The 18,504-nt window shown below is 42.4% G+C and overlaps 1 protein-coding gene across 3 annotated transcripts in view; it reads left to right on the forward strand.

Moving 5' to 3' along the window:
- SLC1A2 (solute carrier family 1 member 2) overlaps window positions 1–18,504 on the forward strand; it is an 86,375-nt gene that overhangs the window by 28,271 nt on the left and 39,600 nt on the right. The window contains exon 1 of one of the 3 annotated variants that reach the window (XM_026034757.1): window positions 4,530–4,590. The exons of the other annotated variants lie outside the window; for them this stretch is intronic. The gene's annotated coding sequence lies outside the window, so the exon portion shown is untranslated. Of the gene's footprint in view, window positions 1–4,529; window positions 4,591–18,504 lie in introns of those variants that run through there. 3 annotated transcript variants of the gene reach the window in all.

Below are 18,504 nucleotides of genomic sequence, written 5' to 3' on the forward strand. Positions count from 1 at the left end.
CACAGCGAACACGTCCTTGTAAAGCCCGTCTCTCTTGTCCTTTCTATCTTCTGAGTGGGCCGCAGGAGTCTCTCTAAGAGAAAGGTAAAGCAGAGCTCAGGGCTCACTGCGTGTGGATTAGGGCATACCCAGACTTGCAGTAATCTGCCTCAGCTCACAAGTTGCACAGCCCTAGCGAATTCTTTTGAAACATCAGTTTCCTCTGCCACCCCCTTGTTTGTTTTTCCCTGTTTGTTTTGAAGTGTGAACCAAGTTTGTACCCATTTCTCCATACGCAACCAATCATGGGAGAAATCTGCCCAAAACAGGGCAACAGAGCAGAGCGATGACCACAGCGAGCGAGCGCGTGGTGTTTGCTGTCTGCTCCCCTTTAGCCCGGCTGCCAGGCTTGGAGACGCCTCCCGAAACTTTGCTAGTTGTTATGGGGAAACTTTTTTAGCTATGATCTAAACCGAAGCTGCTCAATAATGAGTAAATGTTCTGTGCACTCCAGCACTTTCAGTTGCACAACGGAATGAGCTTTGTGCCCCTCAAATGTTTGGGTGTTCCCATGGCAAAGTTTCTTCCCTTCCATTTTTTTTTCCCTGTTCATTAAAGYCAGGCAAGAGGAAGTGTCCTGCTTTGTGCAGTCCTGGCCTTATCTTCAGAGGTTAACAGAACCCATTAAAATCTGCCTCTCTCTGTATTTCTTGTGTAAGCCGTTTACGTCAGAATGATACGTTGTGAAACTGGAGTTAGGACTTCACGTTCGTGTGCATTTAGAAAGAACAAAAGTGGCATTCATTCAAGCTGCTCATGTTGTTTACTTTCATCTTTATTAATCTCTCATTTTGAGGCTCTATCTCACATTTCATACTTCTCCTTGGCTGCAGGTTGCTTGGCATAYCTACAGCAAATTCAACTGTAAGAAACCAAATTTACTCTCCACCATTTTTATGACAAGTTGCACTAAGATAAAAAAAGTTCACTTAGGCTGAAGGAGGATTAASGTTGAAAATCAGCAGGAGGGAGTGAGAAGAATTAAACAAATACACGTGCAAAGCAGGATTCACTGAACAGCCCTTCTAAAGCCTATGGACGGTATAAAACCGAATCAAACTCCCATCTTTCTTCACTACTGTACTAATGCTGCCACCCTTGCTACACAGACATGGATCTTTTTCTGCTTCAGATATCCCTTGGGGGCATCCCTTAAGCCTCGCTCGGGGGATGCATGGGGAGGCGAGGATGGAGGGCAGCTCTCCTGCTGCTTCTGCAGGCTGTCCTCATCGCGACAGTGCCCTGAACACTTCATCTTCCCTGTGTGTCGCGGTGTCACTCCAAATCTTCTTCTAGCCAAGGATTTTAGGACTAAGCTCTCATGCGCCAGTGCTACCTCACGCGGCAGCGTCACGGTGACGTGCTAAGGCTGAGTGTTTGTTGGCTGGGTGAAAATGGCGACAGAGAAGCAGCRTCTGGATTTTCATTATCCTTTCCTTGGCATAGCCTTGATACTTCTTTTCTTCATATCACTGAGCTCTGTATGCCTGTGAGATGCTTCTTGCAGCCACATCCCACTAGCATATTAGAATGATGTCCAGAGCCAGGTGATGCTCTCAACAGATACCACTTTCAGCAGGGCCTTAMGATCTATTTTCACCATTCACACTACAAAGAGAAAGAACTTTTGAAGTGTGGATGTTCCAATGGTTGAAGATTCTCCTTTGGAAGCTTCTTTTTGTACATTAAAGGGAAGTAAGAGAAAATCATCTTGTATTTGGAGAAATTAAACACAACCTGTAGGCTAGAATGCTGGAAATAAGGAGGGGGATAAAATGAAACAGTGATAAGACATTTGGTTTTGAAAGGCCAGATTCTTTTACATTTTACAAAGTTTCATGTATTAATTTCAAGTTCCTGGGATTATACGTGATAAAGCAGAGTAAATTTATTGTTTAAATATTATGTATATATGTATGAATATATTTATACTTTTAAATGTTATATATTTTTATATATAATCTTGATTGCATCAGCTGTTAAGGTTTTWTGGGTTTGTTTTTCAATTCATGTCTCTCTTACGGGTTATACCTATGAAGGATCATGGACTGTATGCAGAATCTGGCCCGGGGAAAGCTATTCAATCCAGCTTAGTGACAAGGAAATAGAATGGGTGCCTTGTCATATGGTTCCGCTCTCCATTTCTGCCACATAGTGAGGGTCAGCAGAAAACAAGGCTTTGGTTTTCTCTTCATCACCTTCCTCTCCTCTTGGCTGTTTCTACACAAAAGGAGAACTGAAGAATCCAGTTCACTGTTATGTTATGCTATAGTGTGTTTTCAGTACCCTCTCATTCACGTACTTATGAATTCGTTGCTTTGATGGACTCTTGGTAAGAGCTACGTGTGAAAGGGGCTGTTTAGAGAAAGGCAAGGTCGAGTACAAATTATACGAGAGGTGAGAGAATTTGAATTGGAGCTTGGTATTGTCTAATTTTCTTGCAGATGAATTTCCTGCTTTCCCATGCATAGTCAAATGTAATTTAAATACACCTCTGTTATGTGTTGCTTTCTATCTCTAGCTTATATGAGAAAATTCCTCTGATGCTTTACATTTCTATGGCATACCTGAAGCTTGCTATGAAGAGGGCGTATATGAGAAAATACAAATGTATTTCTCAGGCTCTACAGCCTTGTGGTTTAAGCACATGACTCAAGAGAATAGATTAGTGCCATGCCTACCTCAGAGATGCTATATGGCACTGAACCGACCTTTTGACTTCTTCAGGCATTTTTTTGCATTCTTAAAATGGAGTCTCTGCTACCTTCATTTTGCCGTGTTTATAAAGGGAGATGAAGACTGTCAAATAGGAGACCTTAAGAAAGGATAAAACACTAGTGTGAACACACTTCTGTTTCTCATGGTCCTCTTGCCACTCCAGCTACTCCAACTGGATCAGTTGGGAGTTGTCAGCGTTTCATAGGCAAGGACTTACGACCTTGGATGGTTGTTCAAAATTTGGTTTGTATTTAATGCATATTGTTAGGACTGTGAACTTCCCAGCCTGAGGTGGACAGTGGATACGGGAATATTGACAGCAAAGCAATGAAACAAGGARTATATTTTGATTCAGTTCCGGTAATGCTATATGTTTAGGTGTTCGTATTGGGTGCTAGATGCAGCCAGTCTGAGGTCTATGGTGACAAGAGTTGTAACCAAGARTAACTAAAAGTTTGGGTTAAACTCTTGTATAATATGAACCAGGACCTGGATGTAAAAATCAAGTCAGAAACGACACAGCATTCAGTGTTCTGAACTAATAAGCTCTGAGAGGAAGTACCAGAAGATGGACAGCTTTATTTAACTCTTTCCTCTGTGTTACAGGTAAATAAATTATTATGTAAACTCTGCCTCTTCTTGTGCTATGATGTTGGCTACATGTAGTTTTTCTTCTGTGCCAGTCCTGAGCCAGGACTTACCCAGGCTGAAGGCAGACAACTGCAGTTAGACGGGTAATAGGCGAGGCATGGCCTAAGGGTTCGAGAAACTTCGATRAAAGAAACCCTTGTCTTGTTTTCTCTTTCCTCTTTGCATGTCTTTGACCTTTCAGAAGTAGTTGGCCCCTTTCCTGGGGAGATTTGCCCTTTCTTACTCTTCTACACCATGAACTTTGCCCAGACCCTTCCAGGGACCTAGTCTCCAGGAGTGACACGGGTCGGTGTAGGATGAGCCCCACTGGCCTTGATGCTCTCCCAGTCTCCCTGTGCATGTCCGCCAGGGTGGACCATGACAGAAGGAAGCAGYGCCAAGGGTAGCTTGCAGCCACCTCCCAGCTGAGCCTTTAGCCAAGCAGCCCTCACATGTTTTAGGAGATAAAAGCAGGAAAGGAAAATGCAGGGGAATTCTCAAAAGCTGGGGGGTGGGGGTGGTGGAGGAATATGTGACAGTCCTGTTTCTGTAATTAAGTTCAGTGGCTAAGATCTGGTCCCTGGGGTCCAGATTGCTTGCATGAGAGCGCAGATCAGTTCCACCTTTCTTCCAATGTGTTTTGATGGCTCCAGGCAASCAGCAGCACAGCAGCCAGAGAGCTGGACGCAGGCCAGCCTGCTGAAAGCGTCTGCTCTGGGAAGTTGAGAGGTCAGCGTAGACAAGTGCTAATATCACATTTAGTTGGTTACAAGCCTGTGTGCTCTGTGATACAAGCGTAGAGGACAGTTGTGTATTTCAGAGACAAAAATAGCTTCCATGAAAAAAATCAAGACCATGCTGGCCAGATTTTCATATTCAAGCTGCTAATCTTGCATGAGAAATAGATGGGAGCATAAAGATTCCACAATTAGGAAAGTAAACTGGAAAGAAAAAAAAAAGATCTGAATGTTTCAATTTTCCAGATTTGTAAACTGCTCAAACAATCCCACAGTGACCTTGGGATGCACAGCCAGAAAAGCAATCAATAGACATCGCTGAKCACTATTCTTTCAGATCAACCTGCAGACAGAGAAGCTTTTAGCAATTTGATAGGAGCCTGTTAATAGACGTTTGCTAATCAGAATACGAAAGAAAAATTAAACCTTCCTTTCTTTAAGTCTTGTCATTGGTCTTGGAGTATAGGTAAGTGACAAAGTCAGTTGTCTCTTCAGATTTCTCTGGAAACGTGAGTTTTACCTGAATTTGATTGTTTTAAATTTTCCCTGATGTAGAATGTGGGAATTTTATATTGCTCAGCAAGAAGTTGTGAACTAGACAAAAAACAAGTCGTAGACTTCAGTGGAGAAGCTAACAAGTGCTCTGCATAATTTGTATTTAATTCAYATATGTTTCAAAAGTCCTTTGAGATCCTATAGGAGCCTGGGGCATTTTTGCATTACAGAATCAKTTCTTGCATATGCTGCTTTAATATTCCTCCAGCATGAAAATATCATATAGCAAAAGAAATACTGGAAGGTCTTCTGGGCATATGACATTGTTTATTGTATTGTTGTATGTAATTTGAATTATCCTATTTGCATTGGTTTGTTAGAGATGATAGACATCCTTATTGACATACTTTAAAAATATTAATATGTATTTTTATGTCTACTCTTTATTTAACCTTGTCTAAAAATTTCTAAAATTTTCATTATTAATACATTGATTTTGAGGCTTAGGAATTCTGATATTATTCTTGAAACACTTAAGGTTGCTAAAGCTTTTGTGCTATAATTTTATTCTTTCTTGCTTATAGATGTCACTTTTGAGGGAAAAGTCTTCCCTAAATTTAATGTTCAACCAAATATATATATAATATATATATATATGTTAGCAAGAATCAACAAAATCAATAAAGCTGTATTCTTTTATTTTTTATTTTTATTTTTATTTTTTTGTGCTTGAATGTGAAGTTCACCCCTGGTCTGACCTTCACCATAATTCATGCAACCTCTAGTCAGGAGTCCAAAGAGTGGAATACGTAAAAGTGTCACTAATTTAACCTCTTGTAGAGTACATACACTGAGGAGCAGCATTGTGAGGAGCTTAGCGTACCTCCTGGCAAGCTGTGATGACAAGTTAGTTTTGTTTTTGCATGGTGGCATTTGATGGGTCTCCTGGGATTTTTATTGCCTATGTTTTATTAAAAGTGCACATGCAGAGCACATGTGTATTGCTTCATTATGTTGGACAATTCATGTGGTTATGATTCAAAGAGAGAAGCAGAACATTGCATCAATAATGCTGTAAGTCACAACTAAACTAAAACATGGATTTTCTGTAATAATTTATTTTGTCATAGAGGTATGGCACAGAGGTAAAGAAGGTTTAAGAAATTTGGGTTAATACTGTGAATCTGATTTTATGACAGATATTTGAACTCCCAGGACTGAGGAAGGATTTTGTAGGCAGAAGTGCTGAGGTGGTACTTTTTTATTTATTTTTTTCTCCCATGGAGATTTGATCATTTTGAAGTGAACTCAGAATTACCTTGGCTGAGCTATCCAACTATTGGGGTGTGGGGTGCTGTTGTCTTTCTGTTGTAGCTGTAATTTGGGTACCCAAACAGTTGCCTCCTTTTCTCTATAGGCCAAGTTAGAGGTCCAATTRTGTCTTAAGATGAGAATGGAGCATGGTGGGTTTAATGGGCATTAGGCAYAGAAAAATGTATGGACCTGAGGTAACTAGACAGCTTTGTATTACCGTATCTGAAGATAAATGCTTTGGCCAGGGGCTATAGCCTTGCTATGAGCTTTCTCTTCCCACATTTTCCTCAAACCCTGAATCTCACCTAAGCCCTAATGAGGAGTAAGTAGACACATGAGTGAAAGGAGTCGTCAAGTCCCACCTGATCAATTCCTTTCCAGTTTGCAAGGTGATTATTTGCAAGCCTTGTGCACACCAGATTTTCGTCAGGTGCAGAGCCGCTCTTCCCATCTCATAGGTGTCTGCACTACTGAGAGAACRAAATTGTCACTTGTTCTGTGGAAGAGACAGCAAAAAAAATATATGGTACAGCAGTGAGCTGAGGCATAAAAAATAACATAGACTGTATATCTCTGTCACTATGAGAGCAGTGACAGCTGAGAAAAGGAATGAGACATAAGGAGATTAAAGGGGCAGGCAAGTGAGAGACAAAAAGACATGTACTGACCTTGTTTAGCTTGGAAAAGCTTATTAATGAAGAGGAAAAGCATGGTTGAGAATTCCACCTGGAGATGAACTTTCTTTTATGTGGTACTTATGAACGGTCTGGGGGATTACCTTGCACAGTGTTATTCCAAGGAATTACTATTTCCAGAAGGAGCTAGTGATACAGAGTGTGACAGGGCAGTCCAGTGCCTGGGTAGGGGAATTTGTCCTCCCTGCTCAGCAGAAAACTGCGCGTTGGGGAGTGTGGAGGAGGGACCTCTTCGAGGCCGGTGAAAGAGCAAAAGGAGCTGAGCTGCAATCTGTGACTGTGCACGAATGGAGAAAAGGGGCTTCCTTTTAATTAGACAGGCCCATAAAGTCATAGTGACAACAGCACTTCTTTTCCTTAAATATAGAACTGGAAATAAGAAGAGTTAGAAAGATGTAATCAGGGACGTTGTAATGGGATACAAGGAACTGATTTAAACAGAAAAGATGAGACTGCACTATAAAATAAGGCGCTGTGGTCAGTTTGCTWCTGTAGAATAATTTTCCATCTTTAGGGCACTGTTTCATATATTGTGAATAACAGAAAATGGTGGTGGAGTAGTTGCTCTGTAGAATCATTGATGATCATGGCCTAATGTCTGTGGGTTACATAWTTTCTAAAAAGAGCTTTGTCTTTTATTCCAAAGGATCATTGAAGCACCTTGTTTAAGATGAGCTGCAATGGCTCTTCTGCTGCACATTTTCCTTGCCCTTAAGTCAATAACTTCATTTTCTCTTCAGATGATATAAAACTAGTGTAAGCAACTTGTTACAAGACTCACTAGTCATCTGGGGAAATTRTCTAGGGAGCACATGCTCAGGCCACAAGGTGTGGAGGAATTGAAAAGTCACCATCAGTTTGACCTGCTTTGGGAAGCATGCTGGATTCCTGCTGAATAGGAATGTGAGCCAGACCTAGTATCTTTCTTCAGAGACATCACCCTCTGCTATGTAATGGTTGCTTTGTCTCATTTTGCTGTTGATAAACTCTGTTCGCTGGTACAGTCTTTTGTGATGCTGTGATCCCATGTAATCRAAAGTACAATGGCAAGCTATAAAATAATCCATTTGCTCTTAGTTCTGAGAAAGATTAGAAGGAAAAATTTATAGCCTATAATTCCTTTAATTTTAGGGGAAAAAAATGGTATCAGCCCCTACTAGTAGCAGTTCTGAGAAAGATGTAATATCTGGAGTGCCATAAGAGCATTGATTCTCCCTTATTCCTGATGAAGGGTATTTGGCTTGTATCTTTAGGATGAAGGCTCATCTGTTATCAGTTCGTATCCTTCCTGGTGTAATCAGARTGAAGGGTCTGAAGTTTTCAGGAGTAATAATGGCACATGAGCTAGCAGAGGATGGGCTGAACAGACTGTGTCCACTTTGAGAACAATTTTGGCCGTAGACAAGTCAGATGAGAGTGTCTCGGCAGCTCTAGGCTTTGTAAAGTCTTTGCAATATTTCCAAGTGAGTAATGGATTTCAGTTTTCCTGTTTGAAAACATATGTCAGATCTGTTGACTGCTCCCCAACCCCTTCTTTTAAACTGCRTGCATATGAACCCTAGTAATATGTAAAAGCAAGTCTGGGCTTAATATGTTCAACAAAAATGTGTCTGCACTAGAGAAATATTGCCAAACAAACCAACTTCCCTCTCAATGACTTTAAAAGTAGATTGGCTGCTCGTACGAGCGTTCATTTCATCATTCCAGACGATCTACAATGTACTTCCTGCAAGTGTGATAACAAGCCAAGTTGTCTTCAACCCAAGTGCTGTGCAAGAGAAGGAAGAGCAGTCAAAATAGTGTTTTTTCTTCTTTGTACCAACAATACAGGAAACTGTATTTCCACAGGCTGTGACATGACCTGTCTGCTGCTGTTATTGTATGCAGCAGCTTGCAGTAGGCAGGATAACTCTCTTAGCACTCAGGCTCCAGGTGCTTCATGATATGGGTGAGACCAAAGCAGGTCAGGGCAGAAGGATTTCCACTCCTGGCATGTCCAGTCTCGAGATGTATGAGGGGTTGGGTAGAAAGAAAACAGGGAGATTTTTGCTGAGCCTGGTCAATCTGAACCAGCTCCGCTGGCATTTCCAGGAGATTCCTGTTTCTCTCCAGTCCTGTCTTCTGGAACCTGGAAATGTAAAAGTGTCCAGGAGGAGGAAGATAAATGTCAAAGTGGGAAGGTTGTTCTGGGAAAGAGTATCTGTCTGGAGGAGGACTAAAGCTCTTGTTGTCCCAGATAAGTTCAAGGCCAGGTTGGGCTTGCAGTGTTGTGGTGTCTCACCAGAACATGCGCAGTGAATCCACGTGAATGTTTTAGCCAAAAAACTTCTTGCATAATATCATGGTGAGCACAATGCAAATATTTGACTAACGATGATAGATGAGTTCAATCATGGAGAGTAAGTTGTTCTCTTAGATGTATTTCTAATTCAAAAGTATTTATTATATACTTTCCCTGAGTAGTCTTTGGCCTGTAACTTATTCACAAGTGGTTCCTGGTGTCAGATTAGGCATAGTATAGCCAGACCTTCAACAAAAACTGCTTTAAGGAGACCTTGAGGACTCTCCTGGCATATCTGGGCATGGTTGATCTTTGGCACCAGGTTTACATGTGCCTCCAAAATATCACTTCACATTCTCGGATGACATCAGAGGCTTTCAGTCTGCTGTGATAAAAATATACATTTAAAATGCAGATGTACTAGATCACCCTTCAAAGGTGGGATTTCATTAATGAATGAAACTGTAAAGCAATGTCTCTTAACTTTGCCCCATGACTATTTACTTTCCCACTTCTTTTCCTAAAATGTAAATGTTCATCCTTACTGTTCACATTGCATGTGTATGTTTAAGCATAGGTGAAGAATGATTGTGTTTTCTTATTTAACACCTATGCTTCCTGCTAAAAAATATCTGTGGCAGAATCCCTGTGAGTCATTATTTGTGCTAGTAATCATTTTTTCACACAGGTCAGTGTTGAAATGCATGGAAAACGATATTAGTCTTTGTCCTGAAAGTGATCAAGCTTTGCCAGAGCTCTCAAAGCAGCGAGGAGGAGCGGCCATCGAGGGTGCACGGAGACAAAGGACGTGCAAGGAACAGGGCTCCTCAGCAAACCGTGTGTCCTGCTCCATGTGGCTCTAGAAGTGGGATTGTCAGGTTGCCTTGACCATTTCAGATGAGCTGTCTTCCCTCTGAATTGCAAACCTTGCACTCTTCAATTAGTTGGAAAGAATGATTTCCCGCGCTTAATTGAAAATAGCTTTTTGCATTAGGTATCTTAAGCCCCCATTGCTGTAGAGCTGGAGTTGTAATAAGGAACTTGGAATAAATTCAAGCTTAAAATAAAGTGAATTGTATTATAAAATGATTTAATAAACACCTGTCAATTATATCTCTAAACTGGAGAGAGGAAGTCCTAGGCATCCCAAGTATAACGGTCTAATCTAAGATTTGAGCTCCCTGCAGTTCTCGTGGGAAGCAGGATTTTGGTTTAGCCAAGTTTCACTTCTGSATTCATATATCAATACGAAAGACATTCATTTTAGGAGAAGCAAATTCTTTTTTACGAGCAAAAGATACAGCTATTTATCTCCCACAGATTTCTATTTGATAGTAAAAGGAGGAGAAGCTCTTTCTGTTTGTAGCTGCTTGCTGTGCCGAATCTCGGAGACCTAGAAGTAACATGTCATAGGATGCCAGGAAAGCTGCAGGCAAGATTGTGGCCGCAGGGTCTCACACACGCCGCYGTTGAGGAAGGCTCACTGAAATCAGCTGAAACAAAACATGCTTTTGCCCCTTAAAAGGTCAWGTAAGCCAGCCAGGAAATGTAGTAATTTCCGAGAGTTTTGTAAGAGAAGAGCTGCCTTGATTCTGCCTTGTCATTTCCCAGACGGTAGCCTCATGCACACCTAGGGAAGTGCTGGGGAGCCTGCGCGGATGCAGCGGGAGGCACAGCTGGATGAGCGGCATCAGGGCAGCGGGAAAGGGGAAGAGCAGCTGCCTCCTGCTCTGGCACAGGAACCGAACCCGGGGCCAAGGCGCAGGCGAGAGGGAGCAGCCTCTTGATAGGAGAAAATGCTGATTGCTTCTTKCCGAGGAGTCCGTCCCTCAGTAATCCCTCTGTGGCAAACATCCCTATTTTGAGGAGTCTATTCCTTTCAACCAGCTCATCGCATTCGGTGGTGGCTGCAGTGCTCTGGAGAGAGTCCTCAAAGACACTGGTGTGTTTTGCAACCCATGGCAGAGCAGTGACTGGTGCCATATGCTCAAGGCAGASACTGAAAGATGTATATGGTCATGGGACCCGACTGCTCCCTCTGTAATCACCTCTGTCTGCTCGTGCCGACACGTTGTGATGTTCGGGCYGTACCAGCAGCTTGAAGGCACATTAAGGGCAGAAGAGGCTGATTTAATGGCAACACTATTCAAAAAGATTGAATTCTATTCCAAAAGATTGAACACACTATTCCTTAGTGGTGTTATTGCAGAAATAATCATGAAAAAATACAGCTTAAATGGTCAGGAAGGAGTGATGTGGGTACAGGAGACATGAGCTAGGTAGAAAGAAGGAGAGAAAAGGACTTAAAGCAAAATATATTGTAATTTCCATTCAGTGACGTGAGTGAAGATAGGACTTCTAGTCAGTGGCTGTGCCTTGAAGAKAGACACACAAATATATGATCCCAGATTTTTCTCTCTGGAGCTTTTGAGGTATTTTGTCCTTTGAYTGGTGTCACTCACCAGTTAATCAGGCAGAAAAGCCCCAGAGCTTACACTGACTCGTTGTTACTACAAGATATGGAAAAAGGACAATGATGTTTTAAAGAACTTTTGAAGAATATGCTTCTTCTGTTGGCTTTATGGGGCAAAAGAAGAAAGGGGTCAGTTTTTCCCACTTTCAGTTGTAGCTAAAGTGTGAACTTCTTTATTGTGTGCAGTGAGACAGAGCTAAGTCRTGTAGTCTGAGGGACTCTCTGGAAAGCATCACACAAGGGCCACACGATGCTATAGAACTTGATCTATGTTCTAGATCTGTGACTTGCAAATTCAACCTAACCTAAACATTTTCCTGCTCCAGAAAGTGTTCATAACTACAAAATTATCTAGTCTATCATATTTTTAATGTGTCCACCACAGCTGATTCCCCGCTTGGTAATTTCCGATAGAATAATCTTTGCTGGCAAGCAATAAGCTCTAAGTGTGAATGATAGAAGCTCTCCTGGCTCTTGCCAAGGATGTCCCTAGCATGCGGCCCTGGAAGCAGAGCATCAGCACAGGGCAGGCATCTGAGCAGCGTGTGCAGCAGCCACGGTCAGCAGTGCTGCAGCTCTGAGCTGTTCTTTGTGGTAACCTTGGCTTGTCAGCTAAAAAAAGAAGAAAAAAAAAAAAAGGCAGTAAATAACAGCAACTCAGATAAAGCCATTTTGTTATGAGGCTTTTTATTATAAGACATGTACAAATGTGAGGGTTATATCTTCCTGTGGTTTATGGGTTGGGCGCAATTCAGTCAGACGGATAAACATGCACTTAACTTTAAGAAGACATATAAGAGCTGCTGAGTTACCGTGCAGCCGTGTCCCCCGAGATCACTGCTGTTTGGTCAGAAGACCAGGAGATGGTGTGCGGGTGGGATGTGCGCTGTGARTGAGCGTTCAGCTCCCTGCACTCACACAGACGCTGGCCCAGGGACAAGCCAGGCGTCTCATTGCTAATGAGAGGCAATTTATAAYAGCCTTTATACCAGGGGGTTAAGTGCATCACACAGTTTTGCTAGACCTTTTTCGCATCCATTGCTTAGCCGCTTAGTAGTGGGGTTTTTTTAATATTTATTGGCAGTAATTTGTTCTGAATGTGAATATTCTTCCACAGCTCCAATACAGTGTCTTTAGTAAAAATCTCAGTAACCATATGAATGAAGGCCTTAGGATTTATCTCTCTGGAGTTTCTTATTGGGCTTGACTTTTAACTGCTCAGACTAAAGCACCCTAGAGAATGTCACCGTTTTCTTGTGGATTTTGTTTGCCACAAAGTGCTTTGCCATGGAAAACGTATCGCCATTGAAACTGCAGCTGGTATTAATATCGTTGTGTAAGTTATGCATTGGTGCATAGCTGAGCATACTTCAAGGTGAAACTCCCTGCAAGCTTTTTGCTTGTATGATGCATTGGGATACGTGTTTGTACTTTCATTTTGCTCCTGCGGAGTTAACCCCTGGGGGCCCCATGCCTCAAACCCATGAGGGCCAGGATGGTCCCTTGGGAAGCTCACCTGCAAGCTCACCTGGCTGCCTGCCCTTCCCTGGCTATCTGCAGCTGGTCACTGCCAGGAGTCAAACTGGCATAAATGGACTCCCTCAGTCCTCATAGTAAAAGCCCTCAGGGTAAAGAACAGAGAATAATTTGGTAAATTACCCTTTTCAGATTTCCCCTTAGGACTTTGAAAAAGTCATTTTTTTTAAATTAAATTTTGCCAAGATTATAAAATTCCGCCTAGTTTCCATGAAGCCCACCCTGTGCTCATCCCAGGCAGTGCTGGGAGATGTATTGTGCAAATACCATCCATGCAAAGCATGAAACCTGCTGCGCAGCGTCCTGCCTCCTGTGCCTGGGACTCGGCGCCTGTGCACGTCGGGTCTGCCCTCGGCACGGGCATCCCCACTGGCTGCTTCCTCCTTTGCATCTGTAAAATGAGCATTAAGCCGGCGCTGGGGAGAGGAAAGCGGCCGAATCCTGCGTGCTGCTTCCCAGGCAGATCCTTTGACGGAGTGCCRTGTGCCCTCAGGGCATCGCATGTATAAATGAAGGAGGTGGAAAACAACCCCATCATCCATCTTCAGGCCCTTAATCCTGAATTTGCATTTCTCTGTGAAAGCTGTTCTCTATTCATGAACTCCCATCTTCAGTCCTGTTGTTTTTCAGGGAGCAGTCTGCAGTTTCCTTGCAGGCCTATTTCTGATGCCTTGGTAAAGCAGAAAGAATATAAATTGATCACCTGAACAACTTTTTTATCTCAGTGTCCAATCCGTTTCTTGGTTACTTGAATAAAATGCCTAGCTGATGTGAAGTGGAAACTTTTCTCTTCTCTTTCAAAAACATGGTCGCAATGTGTGCACTGCCATGTTCATTTTTCTTTTTGAGTGTATAGTTTGGAAAAAAAGCCTCCARACCCTAATTATTAAGGCAATGAGACAATAAGCAGATGTGTTACACTTGGTGAAAATTATTGTTGGATTTTARCATTTCCTCTGTAAAAAGCCTTTCTGGTTCCAGCAGATGGCATGCACTCATCAAAGCTCGCTGTGTGTGATCGTAAGTAGTGCTCCAAGGAACAGCTGTCAGAAAGGATAAAGCAGCACATGCTAAGCTTCAGGAGCTAAAATAATTTGTCACAAGAGATTCTATTATGCTACACTTCATTTCTGTAATTTCTTTAACATATCGTAGGAAGTTAGTGTTTCTTCAAAATGAAGTTCCTTTGCTTTCTTCAGGGCCCTGCCCAAATAGTTTTTGTCTCTTCTCGAGAATTTTCTCAATAAGGAACATGAGCAGAATTTGGCCAAATCCAAACTGTTGGAGCAATAGCTGTGATTGAAGCAATCTGAATATCTGGCATATAAAGTGCATTGGCATAACAAGAAAAGCTGAGACTCTGGAAAAAAAAATGAGTAAGAGAAAAGAAAGACTAGAAGTTTCTTGAACAGGATGTATTTTAAGACGGAATATGCTACATGATGACAGCAAAAGCTTAAATTGTATTTTTTAATTTCTCTGCTTGTGAAATAAATAATTGCACTGTACCGATGAACAGATATGGTCTGCCTATAGTGTTATGGCCCAAGACCTCTGCACTTGAATGGAGGTTTTTGGCACTCAGTAATTGCAGTGATAAATTAACSTGGTATTTGTTTAAAATTTCCTCTTAGAAGAGAGATTTGGGAGAACAGTTGAGAAACACCATTATCTACAATCTAAGCAGAATTAACATCTGTTAGGGTACATAGAACCAAATCGGGATTTTCAGTTTCCATACTCTAATCCAAATTCTGACATTTTCTGCATAGAAGTTTAACTGTTTTCCTGTAGTCTCTTTATTAGTTGCTCTTTGTACAAACAGTTTCTGACTGTATCCACAGTACTTTCTGGAAGACAGATTTCCCACACAGGAAGCGTTGAGAAATGTTTTATAACAGAATATACAAGGCTGCGAGTTGAATTAGTGCTGGACTCAATATTATATGCTGGCTGCTTGACAAACATCCCATGCAACAGAATGCATTTCTGAAGGAACTGATTTCTCCTTATTAAACCTATCTGAAGTCCAGCCAGACTTGAATCTCTTTGTGACCTTTGCAGTGCCTAATGCAAAGCACTGGAAAAGTGGAAGGTCGCCTATCTCACCACGGCAAGTCAGAGAGGAGCTTTGATTTTGTTTTCCCGCTTAATTTTTATGTCTTTCCAGCTGTGCATGGCAAACCCAGATTTATTCAGTCACATCTCAGGATACCTTTGATAAACTAAAAGCTTTTTTTTAGTATTTTGAGAAGAAATTGGCACATTATGTGGCTTATGTGGCACAGTGGAAAAGAAAGGTGGCGTTTTACTGAGAGATGGGACTTCTATTTGCTGGTTTAAGCAGCATCATCTGTGGACAATATTTTTAGTTGAAAGATACTTGAAGCTATTTCTTTTCCACAACAGTGAAATCACCTGGAAGTTTACCGTGCTTCAGCATTACAGAGACTGCTAGTGCATCTTATCGGTGCTTCCAGGCTGCTGTGATGGCTATAGGGAACTTCTAACATGTTACAAAGAACGATAACCATTAGTACAGAAGAAAGGAGAGTTTTCCTGATATTTTTTAGGTTTTTTTTCTGCCCATTGGCACGTGTCATACTTTTGGCAATAAAYTGTTAACCCATAGATTTGATATGGAAGAAGATAGGCAACTGAGATTGGGCGCGTTCAGTTTGAGCTTCCTTAACTGTGCTGTTAAGCTGGGGCCCTGGAGCACTGAGGCTCCAGTTCAGCCATGGCCATGGGAAACTTGCTSTGGGTCTCCCAAAGCCACGGGGATAACTGCTTTCACTGACAGACCTCTGAGAACTTGCCACAGCAAAGGGTGGTTCAAGAGCCACCACCAAGGAGAATCTGGAGTTCTCCTTTGGCTTCCTATTGTCAGGACAAAATTATTCCTTATCACCAATGCCCACCTGAGCTCCTTGTTCAGCCTGCCTGTCTGTGAGCTAGTCCGAATGCTACCCAAATAACTCACATTTTCACCTCTTTCTGTCCCTAGCCAGCATGTCTACGAGCCGCCTCATTTTTGAACTTCTCACATTGTCATTGCCCTAGTAATCTTTGCTCAGTAATCTTGAAAACTATGTTAATCCCAGATCATTTCATAGCTTTTTTCTTTGTGCTACCTGGCACACCCTAGGTAGAAGTAAAGGCAAGATCATGATTTTACTTGTCTCTGAGTTTCTGAGCCTGTAAGTAGATAATTTTGAACAAAGGACATTATTATTATATCCTTTACCATAATAAAAATATGATTCATCTTTAATTCTATTACTCCCCATCTCTACAGCAGTGCACAGACCTTGGGCAGTGCAGCATGCATGCGCTCCTGGGTTGTTACCATTATATACCCCTGTCAGAAATTTGTAATTTAAAAAGATACTTCACATGTGCATCATTAAATAAATACATAATCATCTTTAAGGTAGTTATTATACTGTATAACTTGAAATACACTTTTATTCTTTTGACTCCAGATGATGGATAGAATACAGTCCCTGTAGATCACCTTATACCAAAGAAGAAACAAACCGGAAACAAAGCAGAGATAATAAATTGTCAGAGTCAGAGTTTCGCATAAATATGTCAGTGCCAAGCTTAAAGATTTGTTCAAAAACATATATGTAGCTAGACATATAGCCACATCCTCAGCAGGTGTGACCTGGCCAATAGGGAGGATTTCGGAAGCGTTTTTGTTCCTACTAAAGTGTGAAATACAGTGCGAGGTCTGTCTTCCTAAGAGCAACAGCTAAGGTAAGGTTTGTTCGTGCCCACTTACAGACTGGTTGATGTGCCAACATGGACCAACCCAGCAGGCACCTCCACTCGTCCTGCAACGAGTGGATTTTCCATCTCTAAAACCCCTGTCGTCGTAAAGGACAGGGACCTTGGAAGTGCTTCAGATGCCCATCTCCCGTTACTCCTGAGCAGTTACCCTGGCCTGCTTCTTCGAAACTGCCGCTCTCTGCCTTTCCACCAGGCTTTGCCATGGTAATTCAGAAGGGCGCTCGGTACTGAGGTGCGCGGGCAGGGGCGCTGCGCCACGCGCTCTCCTGGCGGTGTCCATGCCGGCTTTGCCGCGCCTGCGCAGGACAGAGGCTGAGCTCTGCGGTGGCCACTGCGAGGATGTCCCCAGCGCCTGGGTGCCTCCCGCTCCTCAGACTCAGCCAGTGACCAAGAGCCGGGACCTTTAAAAAACCCAGCCTCGAGATTATCCTGATTTTTCGTTCTTCCCAACTACCTGACACTCCCAAAGGGAAGACTAAAGTCATCATTTCACTTGCTTTTGTTTATAGGTCACAGTCACGTAACTACTTGTGCTAAGTACATTCTACTACAGTGCTAAGTACATTTATTTCCTTTCTAAMAAAAATAGTTTGATCCATGTGATCAAGTGCTTGGTGTCAAGTGTGTCACAAGGTGTCCAGTGGCTTGTGGTGGAGGTTTCCAGGTAGTTCACAGCTTCCCCACAGGGACGTTTTTTTTTTTTGATTTGCATATAATGTGCCATAAAATGCARCATAAAAGCTAGGGTTCTACTTGATAGGAAGAATATTGAACAAGAAGAGACTCCTTGCAGTGCTATATATCTAAAGAAATTAGTCAGTGTCATGCACATAGACATAGTGCACGTGGCTGTTTTTGAGCAGAGAAGATAATTCCTGCCCACTGGGTGGATTTATGATCTCCCTTCAAGACTATTTCTTGTAAATGAACGGTGGGCTTTTCTAGGTGCCAGCTTGCCATGCAGACAGCTCTACTCTGCACTCTGGGCGTTGCGTTTCTTGTTCCTACTGATGGTTTCTACTCATGGCCCTGGGTTTCCCTTGGCGATCCCAGCACATCCCTCCTCCAGGCCACGAGCTCTTGGCTGCTCTAGCAATCAGACACTCATGTTATAAACTTCATTTTCCTTTGCCCCTGCCTTCAAAAAGGACCTCAAAATTGCCTTTTACCCATTGAGTATTGCAATTCCCAAGCCAAATCCAAAAGGTGGAGAAATTACCCAGAGAAGCATTACTCAGCAGAAACCTCCTGCCAGTTCTAACAGAGTTAAAAGAAAAAAAAAAAGGAAACAAATAGAGTGTAAATTCAGAGTTCGCTAACTCATGATGAGTAGATGATAAAGAATTGGCTTCCTGTATGACCTCCCGTTTAATATTAAAAACAGATCAGAAGAAAAGGAGAGAGAGTGCTAACCAATGTGGAGATAAGAGCGGTGTCACCCAGAGCAGCCTTTCCCCAGGCTCGCTGTGGGTGCTGCTGGTCAGCTGTTGAAACATGTTGTGCTAAACTTGCCCGATGTGTATGAACCAGTAGCTTGGAGGAAAGAACATGTCTGTGAAATGAGCCCAGGGAGTAAAGTCTCACTGTGGAAAATGGTGCCACGGATGCAACACACAATCCTGCATTTCCAGGCATGGTTGCAGCATCTCTTGTGCTCTGGGCAGAGGGAAGGAGATTCAAACCTGACTGCAGTTGTGCTGCTCACAAGCTTCCTTTGGGCCAGGTTTAGTACTCACTTGCACCCGTGCAATTCCCTGGATGGCTACAGTGAGCTGAGTTGGTGAGGATCCA

The sequence above is a fragment of the Nothoprocta perdicaria genome, unplaced genomic scaffold (assembly GCF_003342845.1).
Source record: "Nothoprocta perdicaria isolate Ctin4 unplaced genomic scaffold, notPer1 scaffold_15, whole genome shotgun sequence".
In the NCBI taxonomy this organism is placed as follows: domain Eukaryota; kingdom Metazoa; phylum Chordata; class Aves; order Tinamiformes; family Tinamidae; genus Nothoprocta; species Nothoprocta perdicaria.